We start from the raw sequence: 23,521 nt of genomic DNA on the forward strand, positions 1-23,521 counted from the left end.
CTGCACCATGACTGCACAGAAACTACGCAATCTGAAGAAACCAACACCTTCACTGCCCCCTTGCTGTCCTCTGGATGTGTGTCAACACAGTGAGCAGATTGAGCATGGGCACATGCCAGGGTATTCTGGGAAAGGCTCCAAAGAACATATTTGTTGAATAGGGAGGAGAGCGGAAACGGCCTGGCGTGTACAGCGAGGCACGGTTATAAATATTGGGTGATGCAAGGGTGATACATGAGGTGGTGAGTTGAGTCACTAGGTGAAGCTGAGGTTGGGGTGGAGGAGGGGGAATAGGAGGGTGACTCCAGTGTCAGGACTGACTCATCACTTTGGAAAAGTGGATACTGTCCCAACTGATTAGTATGTGTTACCATGCTGGTGTCTGGAAGTCAGACGGGCCGCTGCAGAGATCTTTAACCTTGGAGGTTGACGGGATGATGTTATAAGCACATCGTGCCAGGGAAGATTTGTAAGGCAAGTTCTATTAATACTCTCTGGATCAATTTCCAATTCATAAGTGAATCATCACCCAATGCATAGACTGATACTATGTGAATTCACACAATCTAGATTCAAAAGCACGTGACAAGTTTAGGTATGTGAAAATGAACTCAAAATTGTACTATTTTTCCAAATGAGCATGACAATGCAGCCTATTGAACTGATAGGGGGATCGCCCAAGCTGTAGGCCCTTCTCAAGGTTTTATAGTTTTCCCCAGATGGGGTTTTGAGTTTTTCCCTGCCCTTCTGGGAGCTTTGTTCAGTGGATGCCGTTGTGAATTTGTGATGGACTCTGTGATTTCTTATTTACTTTTGAAGCTCTTTGACGTCCTGTGGTGATTATGGGCTGTGCAAGTAAATTCAAGATTCAAGAGTTTTATTGTCATATGCATTGTCATACTACACAATGAAATTCTCATTCTGTTTACTTGCTGAGAAGAATTACATTCCACACAAAAGAGCAAATAATAAAGCAGAAAGTTAAAAAAAAAACTGCGAAAGAAGGCAGAAAGCAGTGATAATGAAGCTTTAATAAAGGCATACACTCACATTCCGAACATTTTATGGCGTAGATGGAGTGAAGAAACTTTATACATATAAGGATGATAGTGCAAAATATGATGTGGTTAGCAGATTCCCTGCATTGTGAAGGATTAGTAAGGTACATGTGTGCATGCAGTAAAGTGACTGGTGACGAGTCAGATTAGTGCGTCAGGGATTCGTTCAGAATCCTGATGGCCTGTGGGTAGAAGCTGTTAGCTAGCTTCACAGTCCTGGCAAATATGAGCCAGTCTCTCAGAGGTCTGTCCCTTTGAACCTACTCACGCGAAAAACGCAGAAATGATGAATCCGAGTGACAAGATACTCATGCGGTCATCCGGGGCTCATAGAACTGCTTTTACATACGTAACTGTCGTTCTATTTCGCCCCTGCCTGCGGTGCCACAAAGGATGCCAGCCAGAGAGACGGGCATCCATGCATACCACTTTGACACCACCCCCAGATGAATGCCCATGGACCCAAAAGACCGCCGGTCTCACGGGGCCAGCATGTGAAGGCACCAACGAGACACACAAAGGTACTAATGCCGATGCCTCTTGACATGCAAGCAGAAGCTGTTCAACCACATCTGTAGGGGACAAAGGTATAGAAGAGAGGAAGCGGTGTCGAAAGTGAAATCGAGTGAAGACATAAAAACTAGACAAAAGGGAAAAGTCTGTTCAAGCAAAAAAAAACAAAACAACAAAAAATACAAGATTCACAAAGCATCGGCCGCCAGAATTACAGAGTATAGTGACACCTCAATAAAAATGGTCTGCTTCCAGGGAACCAGATGACTTTTCCAAGCTGCTCCCAATGCCCAACTGAGAAACGTGGCGAAGTAGCATAACGGTATCCTGACCACAAAGACTGCGTGCATATCAGACAGTCGTGTCGGTATGGGAGAGCCTTCATGCACCTCTGTTGGAGGGGGGGACAAGAGCCACCTTCATGAATGAACACTTTTGGCAAAAGTGAGAGCCTGAACGAAAGCACCTGGAACTGCCAGTGGCCCTCTCAGAACATGTGCCTGTCAGATTGACTGAAGTAATCCATTCTCCTCGATGTGGTCATGTGATCTTCTCATGTGGTCATGACGATTGACACCTCTCAGGTCCAGAATCAGGAAGAATCCACTCGTCTTCTATGGGATAAGGAAGTAAGCGGAGCAAGAACCTCTGGACAGCCTTGGAAGGAACACACGATGGCTCCTTTGGCTAGGAGAATGGGGAGTTCCTAGTCGAGGGTCACGGCTTTTGCAAGAGAGTTCTGAGAGACGGACGACACTGCTTTATACAGTATATGTCACTCAGTGTTACATTTGATGTATTAATTAATGGAATGAATTTTCATCCTGCACTTGCGCGAAGGTTGATTCCGTGCTTTAAGCACCGTCTCTGGCCGCCTGGAAGGGTGAAATAAAACTATTTAGTTCTGAAATAATCCTTGGAACCACCTTCACATTTAATTGGGAAAAATCTCTCTATCCAGCTGAAGGGAAAAGTGGAACATTTAAAATATGTACAGTATTATATGTACAGTATTGTACAGTAGTACATCAGTAGCTGATGTCCCAAATGAAAATTAGAGGTGCCCCCCTGATTCACAAAGGAACCAAGATTCTCATTTACTATGATTCAAAATGTATACAAAATGTCCCTAAATTGAGTTAAAAACATACAAATCTAATTTGCCGGACGCGTAGTGCCAAGACAGAGACAATAAAATCACCACAATGGTGTGCTGTGAACGGCAACTTCAAAATAAATACACCAAACCATACATGGTTGTCAATGCAATAGCCATACTAAGCATCTACTCTGAAGTTAGTCTTCGGAGCGGTGGTCACCACCAGCTAGCTTTACTCCTACTGATGACTCAGTTTTTATTGCCATCACATCATTCACGTCATCAACTCGCCATTAAAAATAAATCATATTCAATCACTGATTATGAATTATACTGTCATTGTATGATTCGGCACAACTCTCCAACACCAGCCGCTCATGACAATGGTTCATTCAAAGGTACTTGGACATTTCAAACAGACAAAAAAAGCTCCATCTCTATGCAATAAATGTTATAAACTGCAAAAAGGAATGTGTGTTGTCCAGAACCCACCAGCTGAAACAGTGTACTGTCTCTGCACAAGTGGTTGTGTTCTGTGTTATGGGTCTGACCTGTGACATGCCTGAGTCCAATGTCAGGGGTTATGTAGTGCCAGTGATATTTCACACACCTAGTGGAAAATGAACAACTCTGGAAAGAAAAGTCACATTTGACTGTGGAGACTTTGATAGGAAGCCTTTGTTTCATCGTAATTGATGAAAAATATAAACAAAAAATTCAGAATATTACATCTGTAAATGGTTGCAAAAATGTCATTGTAAGAGAAGTCTATCAAAAAAAAACAGATTCATCGTGAATGACATAGGGATTACACCTGTTGCAGCTGACTGTATAACTCTCCCAATGGGTGAATGCATTAATGTTTCCCATTCCAGCATTCTAGTCTCAATCAGAGATAATAAATACATAAATAAAATATATAAATAGATACTGTAAGTACAGACTGTTAAAGATACAGTTCAGTACTTGAATACGAGTACAGTATGAGAAAAAATTGTTCTAAAATATCACTGAAATAATGTGGAACTTCAACTTTTATGTTACGTGTGGTTTCTATAGTTTAACAGAACTTGACAAATCACACTGTGAGCACTTAGAGGTTGAACGGGTTCCTCTTATACCTTGCATGCCCCTAAAAGATGGAATGTAAAAACTAACCTACTTGACAAATATCATCATGTGAAAAGTATACTTGGAAGCACAATTTTTCACATAGTGCTGCTGTTAAATTGTGAACGTGAGGTGCATTTAAACACTTTGGAAGGTCAGGAAGGCATCACCAAACCAACCTTCTTTTTTGGTTGTGCTCCGTCCACTTGTATTTACACACGTCCTAACACACAAACACTTCTTTCAAAAAACAAATACACAGAACCATAAACAGAGGCCGTACATATCATCTGAAAATGCTCCATGCTGGCACGCAATTGCTTTGAAAACAGACATAAGCGCGAGTTGGTATGCGGAGGTCATACGTCGCACATAAACTGGAAGCAGCACCTTCATGTAAATTCTTTCCCCTTGACAACTGAGCTTTCTCATAAGCTCCAGTAGTCAGCTGGTTACAGCATTCTCCAAGGGGCAGGCATGATATTATGTTAATTTAGGTAGGGACTCTGAAGTGTGCAGTGATTTTGTGTAAATGTGTGATGCGTGTGTTTTAAAGGTAATGGTGTATGTCAATGGGGAAAAAAAAAAAATCATTTCCAGTCCATATCATAAAATACACAGTTAACTGCATGAATTGTGCTGAAAGGCATAACTTTATTTGCATGTGTTTCTCCTTGCTAATATGTGCATGTCTTTTATCCATCTGCATCAATCTCCTTCCCAATGAGAGACTACAAATAGACGTGCAAAGAGACACGATCCCTGTTGCATGCTTGTCTAGGGAGGCGGATTATAGCAAAATGGACAGCTTCATGCCACAGGGTTGGTCTTGATACCCCTGTAAGCTTGGTATTTCCTGCCCAGTGGGGGCAATAATTAAGAGGGTGCTCGGCGGCCTCAGCGTTTAACTCTCTGAGACCTTTATTAGGCTTTTGCTCAACTTGGAAACAGAAGAATAGTGGAGGAAAAACAACATATTATGAAGCCTGACCAAATCGAAAAACCAACGCTGGCAAATACATTTTGGTTAATGTGAGTTTGAAGAAATGAGTAATTATAAAGTAACATTATCAGCGGTGAAATTCAGTACACTACTTTTGAGTTTAAGGACTTTATTCAAATCCGGAGAACGTTGACTGACGACTTTCAACAAAGTAGCAGATGAGTTGTGCGGGGACAAGTTGAGTTGAGAGATGAGTTGAATTTTTGTGAAAACAAACAAACAAAACTACTTATCTGTAGCATTGTCCTCTTTCACTAAAATGGGGTAAAAAATACTTTTTATAAATACAGACTAACCTAAATCTAAACAACTCAAACAATGGCTTGGTGGAAAAACTAGCAGTGACATGCAATGACTGACATGTACTGTACGTACACTGAAGAACATCACTGCCAAGAATGAAAAGCAGACAAAGTCTCATTTTTGGCATCTGTGGAAAAGACAAGACACAATGGCAAAGCAGTTGTCATAAATGACCTGAAGACAATTCAAACACCTCTTACCTTCCTGTCAGTGAGAACAAGTGGGAATTGAACCACAGACTGCTTAAGGAATACACTATATATGAAATAATTGTGCTTGGGTCCAGTCTAAAGGAAATATCAATTTAAAGGTAAAATGTGAACTTGAAAGAGGATCAAATATGCAAGGTAAATCTATGTGTACATTTTCCAAATGCTATTGCATACCAGCAATGCAATGACTGAAAAGGCATCCGATTCTATTCTACTCAGTTTAGACTGAGACCAAATATAGTGTTTTTAGAGTAAAATGTACTCTAAAAAATTCACGTGTGCATTTTGCAGCCAAGCATCACAGTAACTTACCACATGTTGATGTTGGCAATCAAAGTGATGTAATCAAACACTTGATAAGCATCAGAACAAAACAAAAGACTTACAGCAAGGCATTCACAGACACGTCCAGAGGTGTGCGACTCTTGGGTAAAAATGTATAATATTCTTCAGTTAACAATTTGTAGAACTAAGAAATGAACAGACTAGCCAAAGAATGTTTGATCACTGCAGGTTTTAAGTCCATCATAAATGAAATCGCAATGTTAATATTACCTCAACATAATTGTCAATACCTTATCCTATTATAATTGAATTGCTTTTGTAATGTGTGATCCTGGACACACACTATTATTACACACCTGCCAGTATTAAAGCCCACTCAAAGTGAGGGCATTACTAATGCGCCTCTAGCCTGATTGTAGCCTGAAACGCCACTTCTTCGGCTTTGACCTCAATGATCCATTAAAAGAGCCCTCGAAGAAGCAGCACAGGGGAGGGCAACAATTAGTGTGTTAGTAAACAAATCCATCAGTTACGATCTCATATCCCGCCTCGGCGCTTTGTTCGCCCCGACCGGCACGCCAGGGGGTACTTTGTAAGGGAAGGTGGAGATTGTTAGACCACTTGAGTACCACTTCAGAGTGCAGACAGGAAACAGAGCAGCAAAACTCCCCTTGAGGAACTTTTTTTGTGTTATGTCACCTCCTGAATTTCAGGTCCATATTTTTTTCAATTGCACTGATTATCATCAACACTCAGTTCAATTCACTAAGAAATGAAGAAGAATGGCATGTGAAAAAGTCATGCACAGGTAGACACCAGAGGTCAAGGTGGGACAAAGAGCCCCTTCCGTCAGTGGACTTCGTTTCCTTTTCATCACTCTCTTTGTGTGGCTGTCAAACTGGCATCGGACAAGTGTGTGCATCAGTGTGTGAGTATGTGTGGAGTGCTAAACAGGGGGGATAGGGCAGAGGGTTCAGGGCAATGTAAGGTAATCCTTTAAGTGGGAGACTTTAACTCTTTGAGAAAGTAAACAGGCGAGCAGTTGAGGGAGTATTGTCATTGGGTAGTGTTACAGAACAGCAAGAGCGCCCTGGGGCACTGTGAGTGGCTGACTTAGGAAAGCCATTTGTGTGCTCTTGTCTTTCTATATTTGAGTGGCACAACCCTTGACATTTCTCTTTGTGTGGACATTTTGCCAGGGCAAGCTCCTTTCACTCCCTAACACCAAGCCTGTGTGTACATCTGAATCCATGCTCAATATTGAGGGCAGTTTTGAAGAACTGTGCCAGACCACAAGCAGATGTCTCTTCACTGGGCTACCAAATTGAAAATATCACCGATTATGTCCCAATTCACTTACCGGCCACTAATTGATGCATAAAGCAATCTGTTTATATGTGCATGATTGGGCATGTGTCCTTGAGTATGTCTAAAAATGTGTGTGCTGTGTGTGCAGGCATGCGTAGCTTGCGTGTTAATGTTTCGAGGTTGGGGGGTGGGATGACCCTGCACAGCTGACGGTCAGCCATGCAGGACAGAACAACACAATAACACTCTTGTTAACCGGGACATGGCATACCTCCCACCTGTTACTATCAGAGCCACACACAGGCAGACATATACATGCGCATGAGGATACAGAAACCGGGTGCACACTTTTTTTTTAACTACACGCATCCACCCCATACCAGGTGCTTCCCTGTGATGGCTCATTTGTGTCCACTTCTTCCATCATTTAGCAGCGCTGTCGTTTATCTCCAAGGCTGTCAGAGGGATTCTCATCGCTTAGACTACTTCCTGTCTGCCTAAACAGGCCTCTCAAGCTAACATGTTTAGTCTGGAGAGCTGTGGAGAGGATGCAAATGGCATACTGACGCCCAAAAAGTGGCCATCCTTAACTACTACACACCACTGGTGCGCTCTCAAGCTGGAACTCGGCAGCTTTCGAAAGAAAATAAGCAAAGGCCTCCATTATTGGTGCAGGTTTTGCAACCTGTTTACAGTCATCATTCGACAATGCTATCACGCTATTTATGTGTTCTTTCTTATTGTATATTCAGTGCTTACTGTGTTTAGACAGCAGAGCTGTGGGAAAATACAGTGTAGACTAAATTTATAAAATATGGAGACTTTGTGCCTCATCGAGTGCAAGCATGAGTGACCGTGTGGATCTTCAGTCAAATAATAAACAAAACACTGAACATATATTGCTTGATTAACCACCAATTAATGTAGTGACTGACGTGAGGAGAGCAGAGATGACTGCTGGCAGCTAGAGTCATGGGAATTGTATTTGTTGAACAGAATATAGTGGAGCCTTTAAGGTCAAACAGAGCCTGACATTAAATTCACTAAACAAAAACAAACAAATAAAAAAAATCACAAAAACCACCCTTTATTCAGAAATACAGTCATATATATGGAAACTGCTGCATGGCAAAACTGCAGCCATCACAAAACCTTTAATACTATACAGCAGTGGCGGTCTGTGCGTTTCACACATGCGCCTTTAATAAAGTCCAACTCAAATCAATACCCCTCATAAGCACACATGCATATTACTGGGCTACACAGGCTATTTTCCGGAGCATTTAAATGTCAATAAACCTGCATCAGCAATTACATTTTTTTATACGTATACTGCCATAACATAACATAATATTCAAAATTATTTGTCCACAAAGTTTTATGAAGTCCACCAAGAGCAGGTAAGCTTTGAAAAGATTGTACGCTAAATTATAAATCACAGTTTAATATAAGAATATCATATTATGAGCCTGTGGGTCATTTGTTATTTTTGTGTATGTGTTGTTCTGCTGTGTTCTCTCTCTTCTTGGTTTGTGTGTCTTTTTTTTTTTTTTTTTTTGAATGAGGAAATTGACAACAAGGTGGTGTCCACTCATTGGATGGCTCGTCTGAGCCCACCGACAGCAGTCGTCCTCTCGCCAGCCATCGCACCGCCAGGAAATGCCAGCCTTTCAGAAAGCCTTCATCAGTGTGAAAGTAGCGGCTAAAGTAGTTGGTTCATGTTCTCCCTCCAAAGGAAATAAAAATTGCCCTTTTTGTTCAAACATAACTCACTAGTGTCACTGGCCTTTTCTGGTGGTGAAAAGACGGGGGATTCACGCACATGAATGCTATGTCCCAGGTTCCCCTAGACAGGGCAATAACAATTATTTTCTTTCTTTACCATTAATTGAATATGAATGAAATAAAATTACAAAAATATATTAAATACGCAAAAATAAATATATAACAGGCTTGCACTCACCAAAACGTCTATCCCCCACTTATTTCAATACAAAATCCATTGTTCTTTCTTTTCTCAGAAAGACTTAAATGACTTGCTTGTGTCTGTGTGTTTCATTGTGAGTATCCAATCACATCAGGTTTAACGTGAGGTTTCTTGATGGCCACCTTATTACTCGATTGGATATTGCAGCTGTCAATTAACCATATGGGCAGGTCCACATATGTTTTTGCACACTGCACAGAAGCCCACGACTGTTGATTGCGATGGCACTGGCCACAGGCAATTTCATACATTCTGGCGACACAAGTTAGCTGAATTCTAATTGGCTAAAAACTCTAACCTAAAACTAAAACACTGGAAGGAGCGTAACCAAAGGGATATAATATGACACAAAAAGAACAGATTATGGACAATTATTATACATATGAAATGTACTTTTATTATAGTTATTATACTTATTATAGTTTATTATTGTTATGATAATGATGTCAGGTTATGTTAGGCAAGGTGAGAGGGCCAACCACTGCTATGCAGGTATGGTACATTTTTTAGCACTGCTATGATTGGCCAGGACTCAGTTTCAATCCCACAATGGCAGAAATGCCCTGTTGAGGCCCATCTGACCAGTGGTGTCTAGGAATATACCAAAAGAAAGAAAACTCGATCCATGCACACAGTTAGAGAGTGCTTTGCTCTGTAATACTGAAAAGAACAATTTTTATACATATACATTTATGAACACAGCATTGTGAAGAACATGTTATCTATTTGAGTTTTGAGAGCTTGAGTGAGTAAGCCACTGGAAAAGATTGACATGCGGCAGGGAGTGTGCCTGTGTGGGGCGAACTTGGGAGAAAAGGGGTGCAAAAACAGGGTGGGAGCGAAAAACAAATTCACCATGCCAATCCAACTTCCAAAAGTGTGAAAATCTCTATAAACCAATCAGCTCCAATAACAGGCAAGACTGAATAGATGAGAAACAGAGGGGGCGGAGTAAGAGGCTGTGTGGAGGCCACAGAATGAACTGGCCTTCCCCCATTCACTTTTAAATTTCCTCCACAGTCCCCTGCACACTGTTAATTACTGGCCAGGCATTCCCCTGCCACCTTTTCACACATAACAAGCGCCTCTTCCAGACCCACCGCTGGAATATGCCCGAAGCCGAAGGATCAAGACCAATTATGGCCCTAAGCTGGACCCATTTCTTTCTAGCCCACGGGTTGCGGAGGGTGTTAAACTGGAGAGGAGGGGAGCAGAGGTGGTGGAAGTGTTATTTTTCCCACAACATAAATGTGTCTGTTTATCTCGAGGTTGCATGCGGGGTTTACATCGCACAGTTCATCACTAAGAAAAACAAAATATAAAAAGCTTGGCACTGGAACACTCAATAAAACACAAATACTTTTGCCACATAACAAGCAGCGTGTCAAAAGAGAAGGGCACACTGCAATCCTTGGAACTAGGACTCATGATTGCTATTTATCCAGAACATCTTGTAGTGGAACCTGCCGTGATGATGGATAATCAATGAACAGCCAAGGTATGACAAATGGATTCATGCAGAGAGCAGCGGAAAAAATGAGCAGGGGGTCAGAAAGTGGAAAGGGAAGTGGAGCGTTGTGTTGGAAAAACAATACTCAAGCCTTCATCAAAATGTTGATTTGCCTACATACCAACACACGCACGCATGTGTGCGTGTGCACACGTATACAGACATAAACACACACATGCCAAAAAATTGGGAATGAGTAGGTCGACCATAGGCCTATAGATGACCAAGCACAGACTCTCATGAGCACACACACACTTGACACACACGAATTACAGCTCAGAGAAGCTATTAGTTCCCTATATAAGGAGGGCTGCTGATGAAAGGTCATAAATGCAGCTATGTAAATAAAACAAATGAAAAACCAGAGCTGGGAAGTGGTTTGAGATGATGCTGAGGAGAAACCAAAGGGACCATCAGCTTTTTATTATTTGTGCTGCTCTCTTTACTTTCACCAAAGCGGGAGTGAGAGATGCCATCATGCAGGCATTACATAACCTTTTCACATGGCTGAAAATAATAACTAGCAGTAGTCTTGTGGCTCCAAGAATTGAGGTAGATAATATGCATTAAAAAATGCAATGTACCTAAGAAACAGGCATGCTATATAGATCTTTCTTTCTGGCATTGTATAAAATAATTTAGTGTATGTTTGTATGTACCTGGATTTGAAAGGGGCAACCACAGTTTCCCCTTGTAGTTGTCCTGTTGAATGTGTCATTTAATTTATTTCTTATGTATTTATTATTAGAAATAATTTGTTCTATATTTATTGCTGCTAATTTTGATTATGTATGTGTAGCATAACAGTTGTTTTTACAAAACAAACTTACACACATATACGTACAACAGTACGTACAGTATAATAATGCTACAAAAATCATTCGAATGCCACTGTCTTTACACAAGAATAATGTGATTCCAGTAACTGTGATTTATGTTCTGGATATAAACATTTTCTGAGGACAGATGATTATATATATGTTCCCGTTCATTTAAAGTACACAAACACCTGCACTGTTGACTCTGAAGGCCTCAGGCAGATTACATACAGCTTGGCAACAGTGAGGTGAATTCTGATTGGACTAAAAACTCTGATCGAAAAGTACGACACTGGAAGGAGCGTAACCAAATGAACATAATATGACACAAAAAGAACAGTATAACATCACTAGCAATCTTAGGACCCATGGTTAACCAATTCAAGTTTGAATTAAGCACTAAAAAGCACAATAAATACAATATTGAAAACACTCTCACACGAGATAAAGTCTTTGGGCAGCCACCTTTGTGACCCCTTGCACCCACCAATAGCAGACCAGCATCTTAGTGACCCGTGATGCTGACCAATAGTAGACCAGTATCTTGGGGAGTCGCAGGCCAGCATTGTAGTCATGTAAGCAGTGAGTGGTATAGTGAAGTATGAGCGCATTGCCCCTAGTAGACACGCGCGCACACTGACCGCCATGTTTGAGAAGAGAAGATTTTTTTTTTATGTCGCAAGGCAAAACAATGGCATAAAAAGGGGACAAAAACATAAGGCAGGGACGTTGTAAACCGGGGGTCCACTAAAAATATATTCTTTTTGTGCTGAGATCAACTTTTGTTTTTGTCCCATCGGTCTCACTTATGTAGGTGGTAAAAGTCAGAAAAGGTGGGTGCTGCACCTTTTTTGAATCTCCCATCAGCATAAGTTTGTCATTTTGCCCCTTTGTGAAATATATATACTTCGAATTGAGCGACCTTGAAATAAGGGTGCTCCTTAACAAATCTGTCAGTGTGTCATTCTCTGAAAAAACGTACGCATCTTTTGTCTCATAAATTTAAAACGTCCGACGAGTCGTCAAAAAACAAACAAACAAAAAAAACTGGTTGGATTTTCACACAAGACTTAGTTAGCCATGCCCCAAAACAAAACAAACAATACAACCAACAGTTTCCTTATTGGCCTTGTGGAAGCTATTGGTCTGATGATCAACAAATTGCTGCAAAAGACCGAAACTATTAGGTGATTGAGTCTAAAAGCTGGTCAATACCTCACGTTTGACAGAAAAGCGAAAGCATTTTCAGTGTGTAAAATAGCCTCATCTACTTTCGGTGGCATGGCTCCACTTCCCATCGTGTGGCACTTAGCATAAACAGATGAGCTGATCTGAACACCTGCCTCATTCCAGTAAATAAATAAGCCCTCTACACTGCCCCACAACCTATGTGCCACTTCTTGTGCATGTCCATTCCTCCACCCCCTGCTGTGCCAATGCTCTCCATTTATTTCCCCTCCTCTCTATCAGTCGGTCGGAGTAAAACTGGAAAAAACAGAAAGGGGCTCATATCATCGGCGGGCCAAAGGTGAGTCGCCTGGGGAGGCGGCAGGAATGAAATTCTCCCAGTCCCATTTTAGCAGCCATTCAAAGCACATTACTCTGGAGAAGGAGAAACTTATAAAGCCTCCTCCACTTGAACACATTTCTGAGTGTTTACGGCACACAGAGAAGGGCTGCTGTTCCCATAGCTCCGTAATAGATTCCCAATTTGGGTCCTCCCCTCTACTTGCTCTGTCTATTTTGCTTTAGCACTCCATCACCTTACTTAATTCCTATTTTCACTTTATCTATTTCTTTATGCTCCGCCACACACACACACACACACACACACACACACACGCACACACACGCACACACACACACACACACACACACACACACACACACACACACACAGGTGGAGGGACACCTACAGACGCTGACCACATAAGATTAAGATTTGTTTGGGTCGGCTGCTTATACGCAACTGTATGTTCTTCACAGAGCAAAGCTGATGGCCTTAGTGATATGCCTTTCATCTTCGCACCTTTCACAGCAGTTTACTGTATCTGCACAGGAACATGAGCTAGCTGTCGGCAAAAGTGCATCTGGATCACTTGGATTCAAATTTAAATGACGCTTCGTTTGTGGCGAAATGGGGCACTTTATTACAAAGGTAGACTATAAGAAATTGGGATCAAACACTGTTCTGAAGACGTATGCAAAGATATAATAAGATACTGTACAAATGGTAATTTTAGAAGTCCTACTTCTTTTCCCATTAGTCACACCATTAATATAACAGTGAGAGAATAAAGGCATTTTGTAGGTAACCCAATTGAGTTCAGTCAAAAGGTACGCTAACTAAACTAAATCACGCTCTTAGGCTACAAAGGTGTGACTTTGCCACCACCACAGTAATTAAAGAAACACAACCATGGTGGAAGGGCAGCTTAGAAATAATGGTTGTTAAATTAGACGTGCCACCTTCGAGGAATAAGAGTTGCCTATTGTGCCCATTATTTTTTTTCTTTGCGCTAACATTTTTTTGCCTTCATGTGGTACTTTGGATAAAGGCAAGACAGACACATAACTTTGAGTCAAAGTGAATTAATTATCATGTCCGGGTTCTCTTTCATGAAGCTGCTCACAGGCTATGATTAACCTATGCACTACTCCTAATTTCACAAGCTAGCGGTCATTGAATATGATGTCAAATGTTTTTAATTAGGTTACTATGTTTCATTTCTGTATTCCAATTGGATGCTGCGGGATGAATGGATACCATAAAAGGCCATTTCACAGCTATGCATTTCCTTTTGAGGTCATTCTATAACACATTTACAGAGGTCATGGTATGAAAACGAACATGTCAGTGCTTAGTCTCACTAATTATGTGAAAGAACATTAAGAAAGGGTAACATTTTAAAGGATGCCTGTTTTTACAACAGTCTACTAATATGCCATTCAACATGTAACACAATACAAGTGAGAATACAAGTGAATACAAGTGCAAAAGATGACATGTTTTGCTATTGTGGCCATTGATCAGTAAATGTAGCTTAGAATGTAAAATTCCAGCATTACAGTGAAACCCTTGTGCAGTATTCTGATCATTTTGGGTCATTTTCTTCCACATCATTCTCACAGTATTCAAGCCAAGGAATGGAACACTCCTGGTAGTGTGGTAACTAATAGGTCAGGGAATTTGACACCTGTCACCGTTTGGGTGGAATTTCAGCTCCCTAGTGTCTTCTTTCATTGCGTTCCCTTTGAAGTTAAATGTCTTTGATGTAAAGATCAAAGGACTGTGGAAAATACCCCACGAGGGTTAAAAGAAATCCATCTCTTGCTAAGCAAATAGAAAGTCAGCAAAGAAACACAAATCTCACCAGTTAACAAAAAAACTCACTGCCTTGTCAAAGGCTGTTTGCAGGAGCAGAGAACAAACACGAGAGAATGTTTTTGGAAGCCTACTGTTTAGGCTGGATGGCAAGCTGCCCATCAGTGACAGGCCCCGAGCCAGTGGACAAGTGGACGGGTCGATAGGATATGGCAGGTGAGACCTGGCCTGGAGTCAGATCAGAGTGGTCCAGCTGGGGCTAAGCAGCAGCCCAGCAAACAGCAGCACAGTGCAGGTGTGCCGACACAGACGTAGATGTGACCTGCCATTGATGGACTTTGAGTGAATTTGGCTTGATTCAAATCAGCTTGTATTTGTGTTATGGCCACAGTGGAAAGTTTGGGAATCTTCTCAAAACCTGCCTGTGCTATGCAAAAAGATCCATCCATCCAAAAATGAAGAATGACTCTAGGGTGCCAACTTACCGTAGTTGCTAACCCACACTATCATGGCTTGAAGTTTGTAGAGTCTCAGTCTACTAGTATTTACAAATTGTCCATTACAGGAAGCTTAGAATGTTTGCCAGGTTAATCTACCGCTTTTATATCAGGGCATGGCAAGGCTCCCTCGAACAATTTTTCGTTCATGTTCCCTTTTCTCGGTTTCCCAAAATAGAGGACACAAAAGAGACTTACTCCCCCCTTTTTGAGACTACAAGGAGGGGGGTACTTTAATCAAGATTGTGTGCAAATGAAATGTCACGCCCTTTAATGTGAGAGCACTGTGGGAAATGTCGAAAGAAATGTCAATTGGTTGCAGGGATGGGGGACCAGAGGGACCGATATCATCCATGGTACAGTAGGCTGAGGGGCCACTGGGCATTTCCAACCTTAACAGTGAGGACAAGAAAACGGAACATAAATTGGTTTGAACCTCAACAACAAGTGCCTGGACTCATTTACAAAATAAAGAGAACACTGCACAATTTGGTGATACATTCATAGCTTCAAGGGAAGTTCTCTTGATATTCTGTTGGATGTGTTGAGGTATGAACTTTAAAGGGCCTGACAAACCCTTCTCAACCAAACTCTTTTACAAAATTGTATCGACATAATTTAGTTAGCAATCTCAGAAAGAGCAGTTTCGGGGACAGTTTAGATAAGCACCCACAGAAAAGAAACTAAATGTATACCATTATTGGATATAAAAAATATCTTCAATGGATATTATATAAACTAAGCAGGTATACGCTTTTACTCATGGTCGATAGGATTACGACACACCTGTTTATTTTAAAATATTCCCTTTGAAAAGCAATCAGCTTTCATTAACCGATGCAAGCAGATTTACCTAAGAGGCCTTTCTCTCCTGCTCCTCTGCAATCATCAACCAAATGGTTGAAATTTGACATTTTCAAAGCAGTATGGGATTATTTTTCCTCATTGATATCATGGTCCACCTGTCACAGGGAGTTAAAGAGTGAGAGATGATGCCCTATCACAGAGAGGTAGACAATCACCTAATTTTAAGCGAAGGAAAATTAAACTATAAGGACAAAGAGCAGCACACGAACTTGGTGAGACATGACTGCTCATATCTTGCCGATGAAATAAATCTTCCACTTGGAATATGGCTGAGAAAGAGTAGGAGGGAAAGTAGGAAATGATGCATTTGGGGACGGATAGTGCTGAGAGTGAATGGACTGGCCTGCAGTGGAAGGGAAAGTGTACTTAGACTTAAATTGGGTGTGTGGCAGACTGGACTTTTAACTGCAATTACCTGTCTAATCCTTCTTGGACCATCCAGGTCATCCATTTCCTATCCCCTCCATCCATTGGCCTCCTCTTCTATCCTTTGCCATCACCTGTTCCACATTAAAATAAATACATAGATAAATGAAATAAAATGACAATAAAAGCTAAACTACCATGAACATCTCCATGTTGGCTTTCTGGGTCAGACATTGGGAGGATTGAAACGGCAGGTCCAAGTGTCCACTGTTATAAAACGTATGATAATATCATTCTAAGATTTTACTGAGAACTGGAAATTTTCTATATTTAAGTCACCCTAACCCTAAAACGTGAGCACATAGCAAAAGGAGTGGCATGTACGGTACAGTACTTATATCTGATTTGAGTGTGCGCATTTGTATGCACCGTTGCATTTTTATAGAGCACATCTGTAGAGTATGTGCTTCCAGAGCATAACCTACTTGAGTGCTTAGAGAGGTGATTTAAGGCTAACATACCCCTACAGGCCCACATCCACCTCTGCAACACGGATGTAGTCACAATCCCTTGACAGTGAGAACCCTGAGGGAAAAACAAACATTTAGCCATGATGAAAAATCAAGTAAGAAAAGCCAGTGCTTGGCTAAAGTGCATTTAGGCATATTAACATAGCCTGCTCTTTATCCAGTCTTATCATATCATCCGAGTGAGAATGTGGCAGTCTGGACAATCCAGCCATGCAGTCACACACTTATTCAACTATGTGAATTAGTTTTGGGCTGGTGGCCAGATGGAGCAGTCAGTGTAATCATCTTCATGTCGTTGCTTCCCCTGATGCATAAAGTGCTGCAGTTGCTTGCTCAGAATTGTGACAGCTGAAAATGTGTAGTGGTCATATGGATTTTAGTGTCTTTGTCCTGCAAGTATGTGGGTAACTTTTTCATTTGTAGCATTTTGATTTGCTGAAACACCTAATTGCTCCTGATATAACAGACTCTTGCCGAGATAAGCTTCAACTACCTTATCAAAAAACTGTATTTGACGTGTAAATGTAGGTATAATTAAAATGGATGCATATATGTAGCTAATAATCAGATCTATCGCCATACTCTCCTTATTCATGCCTTTTGTTGCATTCTCCATGTCTTAGAAGGTCCTTCAAATTATTTGCATCCCAGTCAAACGGATTTGACATCATTGGAAAAGTCAGGATATCCTATACTGAACACACCACGACTTGGTCAAGCGAGTCAAAATATATAGACAGGAAACAAATGTCCACAACAGCTGACATACATGAATAGGCTGGGTCTCAGGCAGATATTTGCTTGTGGTTATGTACCAACATTTATGTTGGTATAGTTAGCTCTGTGTAATCAATTAAGGATATAGCATGCATATGACGCAGAAAAAAAATATTAAATATGAAAAAAATAGGTGGTGTAATGAAGTCTATATAGACCAGCGGTCACCAATGTGACCGCGGGCACCTGGTGTCCCCCCCAAAGATCACATGAGTAGCCCGCAGCCCTGTTCTGCAAATAGCTTACAAGAGATAGAACCCTGGTTGACTTTCTATGAATTTGAAAAACAATTATACATGTATTATGTTTACATTACATATTACACTTGATTTACATATTTACTACAGCTATTTTTTTATTTTTTGTGAAAAATCATTAACATGATCGGTGTATTCACAGAAACTGGTAGCCCTTCATATTACACAGTACCAAAGCAGTAGCTCTCAGTTTCAAAAAGGTTGGTGACCCCTGATATAGACCATTAGTGCAATAGAAAATGTTCATAGTACATACAGTATATACATTAGTATAAAAATACATACAGTACATACATGCAAGCTCTAGTCTATTGATATTTTTTGTTTTGTTTTGATGGCACAGCTTTCATTATATGAACAGTACTATAATATATCTTTATCATCTGTTCGTATCTACACATTCTTAATAGAATCTAGAGCTCCAAGCAAAGTATTCCAAAGGATAATGGAAATTTAATTTTATCCTTATCCTCACATGATATTGTCAAGGTGATTTAAGAAGCTGAGATGGGAGCGTCGATCCTTAAAGACAGAAAAAATGACAATAGCGTGTACGGAGAGCGAAAGAAATAGACGAGAAGTGGATGAGAGAGGCAGATAGGAAGAGCGTACCGGCTGCACTCTATTTCCAGCCGAGTGTCAAAATGAATTTCACATCTTAATATGGGGAAAGTGCTTACTCTCCAAAATATGAAATGGTGGTGGCCGTGGTGAAGCAGAGAGAGGAGCTGGACTCAAGAAAGGAGAGGAGAGAGGGATTACAATGTGAAGGCTACAACGCAGACAGTAAAATAAAGACAAGTGAGAACTCAATTAAAGGCATGAAGCTGACAGGGGAGGTGGGGGGCTGGCTCCAAGGTGCATAGCGGGAGGCACTGACAGTAAGGGGACTCTCCTGCCTTAATGAGCTTAGCCCCAAGGCCAGACTTACTGGTTAGCTGACTAAAAAAATATTAACTGACCAGCCACTACGATCACTGTAACATCATGAAATGTGCAAACAAAAGAACTTTACAGAAAGGATTCATTTTTAAGTGGATATTAATTTTGACTTCAGCAGTAAACCGTATGTCATGTTTGCCTTTAGCAGGTTCATATTTTTCTCTCCTCTTTCTGGAATATAAAAACTATTCATAAGATGTCTTTCCAGTAATCATTAATGCTGCGGTCTCTGCAAGCCATGACATCAGCACTAAATTGCTGCAAATGTGGAAACAATTCTGAGAATAGCAGGTTACAGGGGAATAATAAGCCTATTTGTGCACAATTTTATCTCGATGTTTCTAAAACAAACACAATAACATTTTGTAACCCTTTTCATATTTAGATTATCACTAACCCCCTGGGTAGGAAAGGCTAATTTTAGCATATTATTATTTCCATTCCTCTATGGGAACCACTTTTTTTTCCCCTAAAATCGTCCGTCATCCATTCTGACAAGCTGGAACCCCCCCACCCAGGATGCTTTGATGAAACATGATGCACTTTGCTTCATAAGCAGGAAAACTCTCTGCTCGTGATCCTGTATGCATTTTCTTTTCTCTTTATCGCCACTTTAACAGCAGGAGTAAAAGGAAAGACAAGCAGAAAAAAAGAATTTTCCAAGACTGCCAAGTGGCAAAGTTGAGCTAAAGCCGGAGCGTGGAATCACATGAAGCAAATGCCCCTGGAGGGAGCGAGTGAAGGAGAAAGAGAAAAGAGAGGGAAAGGAGATAGAGACAGTCTGATGGGCCGCTGCTGTTCAGTGTTGGGGATGATAAAACAGTGGGGGTGAATAAGGGCCTTGAGCTATGATAAACACACACGTACACACACCAGTGTCTCAACACTAAAGCACCTGCCTCTCCATGGATGGGGTTGATTGCATAGTCCTGACTCATCCTTGGCTACATGTCAAACCCCGGGGAGGCTCCGATTGGCATGGAGATACTAATGGAGTGGAGCAGGAGAGCTGCTGGGAATGGCAAATCTCCGGCTGTGGGATGCGGCGCAAGTCTACGCGGGATCAGGCTCTTGCCCATCAGCCCCGAGTTTTGATCTACAGCGAGGCACTGCTTTTGATGTCTTAATCATCTCCCTCAATCGAGCTCAGGGAGGTTTGGGGATAGGAGAGCGGGGTGAGGTGAGGGTGAGACGGAGACAGGGTATGCAGCGAGGCTTCGGGGGCAGGCCTGAGGATGTAAACCCTGTGTGGGTAGGCAACCTATTTGTCTCTGATTACAAAATCTGGTCTGCCTTTTCCATCTAACCCACTTTGGATTTGTCACAAACTTTGCGGATAATTGTTCAACTCATCTGCACCGAATACCTGGAAAACCCCGAAGAGGATGCGCTCCACTTCGCCAGAAAAAGGTGCTCCAACTATGCTACAAAGATGAACTTCACAAGAAATGTGAGTCAAAGAGTCTCCGGGATGATCATAAGAATCACAACTGAGCGGTAGAGTTCAGTACAATCCAATTAAGTCAACAAGCAGTGTCTTGAGAGAGGAGCAGAGGGCAGGAAGAACGAGACAGAGGAGGTTCAGAGAAGGAGGTGGCGAGCTCGAGAGAAAGAAAGAACGTGGTGACTCAAGATGAAACAGTCAGATAAAAGAGGTTCATCAAAAGTTCCAGACCCCCACCCATGGCTTCTCCTCAGGGCTAAGTGTTCCACGGAGAAGCCTGAAGAACTGAATCGACTGATGAGATGAGGGAGGGAAAGGGGTGGCAGATACACGGAACGAAGGAGAAGCGTCCCCCCCCACTCCCACTCGCAAGAGAGCATCTCAGCACGTTCCTCAGTCAGAACGGTATAGGCAATTAATAAGTTAACAAATCAGGGACTCTCCAGCTACTACGTCAAAGCGCCACTGAACAAATCGATAGAATAAACATGCCAATGCAACACATACCCTACTAAACGCACAGGGACAAGCATCTAGAAAGGCAAACTTTTATACCAGTCTTCCATAAAAAATTGACTGCTATGCAAGTGATGGAATCCAGAGTGGGGAGGTTATTAAGTACCACAGTTTGCATCTTGCACGAGGTCCACGGGGTGTTATTCTGAAGAGGATATTCACTGTTACGAAGGTAGAAGAAAGGCTTCCAATGAAGACCCCGTGACTTCCATATTCCTTTTCAAATATCGATTTTGCTCTCAACACGTCTTTCATTTACAATAGAATAAGAACAGAATTTACCTCTCCCTGTCGTGTGTCCCAGGTCTGAATGGCTGTTTGGCTTTTTTGGAGATTTATTTTGGAAATTTAACCAACATCCTAGTCAAAACTGCCAATTTGTATCGATCGACCCTCTCACCAATATAAATTGGTTGAAAACAACAATTCAGAAGGAATGCTTTTACCAAGGGATTTGTCTGACTCATAAACTATGAACTAGGTTAAATTTAATACATTTTTTGGTCAATTTGACTCATCCATTTTTTAGAGGTTCTACTCGTTTGTTTGCTTTCATATGCTGTAACGCTCCTTATAACTCGGTGCATCGTACATATGGACGTTTACAAAAAAAGACCTGTTCATTGAGACTGTGCTTTAATAATCAGAAAATACTGTATGTGCCTCAACTCAAGTTAGGGGCCTTCAAAAGGGTCATCAACAAACAGCAATAACAATGATCAAGAGCCACAACCATAAACAGTCTAATTTAGACAATAATTTGACTCTAAAGTAAAGCCAGCATCCAATCAAGAAATAAATATGATAGGAGAGTCAATTCTGAAATGTCAAACATTCCAGCAAATCAAATCCCAAACTTAAAAACACAGTGCTGTCCATTCTTTCTTCCCCAAACGATGCTGCACTTTAACTCCAAACCTCCAACCACTGAATTTAATCCATCAATTACCCAGAGAGCAGCAGCAAATTCTTCACATGGCTTGCAAATTGTGGCTTTCCTCACTCTCCCTCTCGCTCGCACATTGGGTCTCACGGCAGATTTGCCGCTTGCTATATTTATCTAGTACCGATGCATATTTATTTCTAATTCTTACATGGCTGCAGGCTGTGCCGTGATTCGCCATCCTCAACCGGTATTAGTGGCCCTATAATAGGGCTTAGAATTACATGTGGAACCCTGTTGGAGTCTCATGGCTGGATTTAAGGTAGGATTTATCATGTTCAGAATTATTCACTATTGAAGCGCCTTTCCGGGCTCTATGAAGAAAAGCGAAGCTATGAGACCCAAAAAGGGCCAATATGGAGAACGGGGAGTGTGGAAAGGCAATAATAGGATGGAATGGAGAGAGGGGAGGAGTAGAGGCGCAGGCAAAAGTATTGTAGGACAACGAATTGGACTGAGAGAAGGAAAGCCGGGGTTTTAGGAAAACCTAATTTTAGCTGAGCAGACAAAACATCCTAAGAGGAAGATGACTTTCTTGTTATTAAGTATTTTCAAGCAATGTGGCTTCTGACAGTTTCTAAAGTCACCTGCCAAATTCTTCTATCAGGCACATTAAAAGTCAAACTTGGTTAAAATGAACTCAAATAATATGGCTAATTTAAGACAACTTGTATCCTGAAATGAAGTCATATTTTATGCCTTCCTTTATTCCATCCTTCCTTGACTTTCTTTCTTTCCGTTGCCAAGGTAATCCATTCACCTTCTGGCAGGTTTTCTTATGCATCTTTCGTTAGTTAGCTAAACAATATGATGCATTCCATCAAACTCGCAATAGGAATTTCTGATATTTGATGAGGAAAGGCACATTAGAATGATCCACATCTGTCCAAGTCACACATTTGGTGAAACTCAAGGCGTCTTGATAATGCCCATAAAAGAATCTAAGACACCTTAATGGTATTGATTGATTATGTCTGATGTGATCATTTAACAATTCAAGTTTTAAATCAAATCTGGTGTTTCGATTTTTTGCAGGCTTGCAAGTGAAATGTTTGTTGTTAATTCTGTTAACTATTTGTTGATTTATCAAGCGTTCACGCGAGTGATGCAAAACTGGAGTGCACTAATTGACTGTCACCTGCAGATGTTCTGTTGATTCCTTCTGAATGAGTTGATGTTCTAAAGAAGAAGCTAATGTAGGTTAGCACCGTTCAGTTTGACTGCTCAGGACTGTTGACAGTGAAACAATATAATGCAAGTAATTATCACAATTGCCTTTCTTCCAATTTTTAGTTTCACAATTGACACCCATCAACTATAGGAATTCACAAATACATGATTCCTTATAACGTATTCACATGATATAATGTGATACAACCTCTCAGACTCACAGCCACTGTGCGGAAGATTGGAGGAAAAGCAACAATGGCCTGCCCAGTTTCTTTTAATAAACAGCTTTGTCAAAGCTGTTGGCAAGACTGACTCCTGTTTTTAACTTATTATGACCGTATCATACAAACCGTAACAACACAACTTTGTTCCTCATTTGGCAGACAGCTGTGTTTAATTACTTGGCACACATTTCTACTAAATAAGTCATGTGAGAATAAGCCGCAATCAAAGAAGCATGTGACTACCAGGAATGCATTCGTTATTTGACAACATATATGATGTATAACATCGTACGGACTAGCTTAGGAAGTGAATTGAATACTGAATACAGAAGTGATTTATAGCAAAATAAATGAATGTTAACTTTTGGTATTTTTTATTTTTGCTTTTCATAGAAAATTACAAATGACAAGTGACCTCTCATTGGTTCACTTCCGTCAAGAATAAATAGTCCTGCAT

At 41.1% G+C, this 23,521-nt stretch overlaps 1 long non-coding RNA gene across 1 annotated transcript in view; it reads right to left on the reverse strand.

The window, feature by feature from the left end:
- The window catches only part of LOC148429444 (uncharacterized), a 111,773-nt gene that overhangs the window by 34,176 nt on the left and 54,076 nt on the right, over nucleotides 1-23,521 (reverse strand). Inside the window, exons 6-7 of the long non-coding RNA XR_015866849.1 lie at nucleotides 16,783-16,846; nucleotides 16,311-16,395 (exon numbers count right to left, since the gene is read on the reverse strand). This is a non-coding gene — a long non-coding RNA (uncharacterized LOC148429444). The remainder of the gene's footprint in view (nucleotides 1-16,310; nucleotides 16,396-16,782; nucleotides 16,847-23,521) is intronic.

This window comes from Hippichthys cyanospilos, chromosome 1 (assembly GCF_059441005.1).
Source record: "Hippichthys cyanospilos isolate Australia breed blue-spotted pipefish chromosome 1, RoL_Hcya_1.0, whole genome shotgun sequence".
In the NCBI taxonomy this organism is placed as follows: domain Eukaryota; kingdom Metazoa; phylum Chordata; class Actinopteri; order Syngnathiformes; family Syngnathidae; genus Hippichthys; species Hippichthys cyanospilos.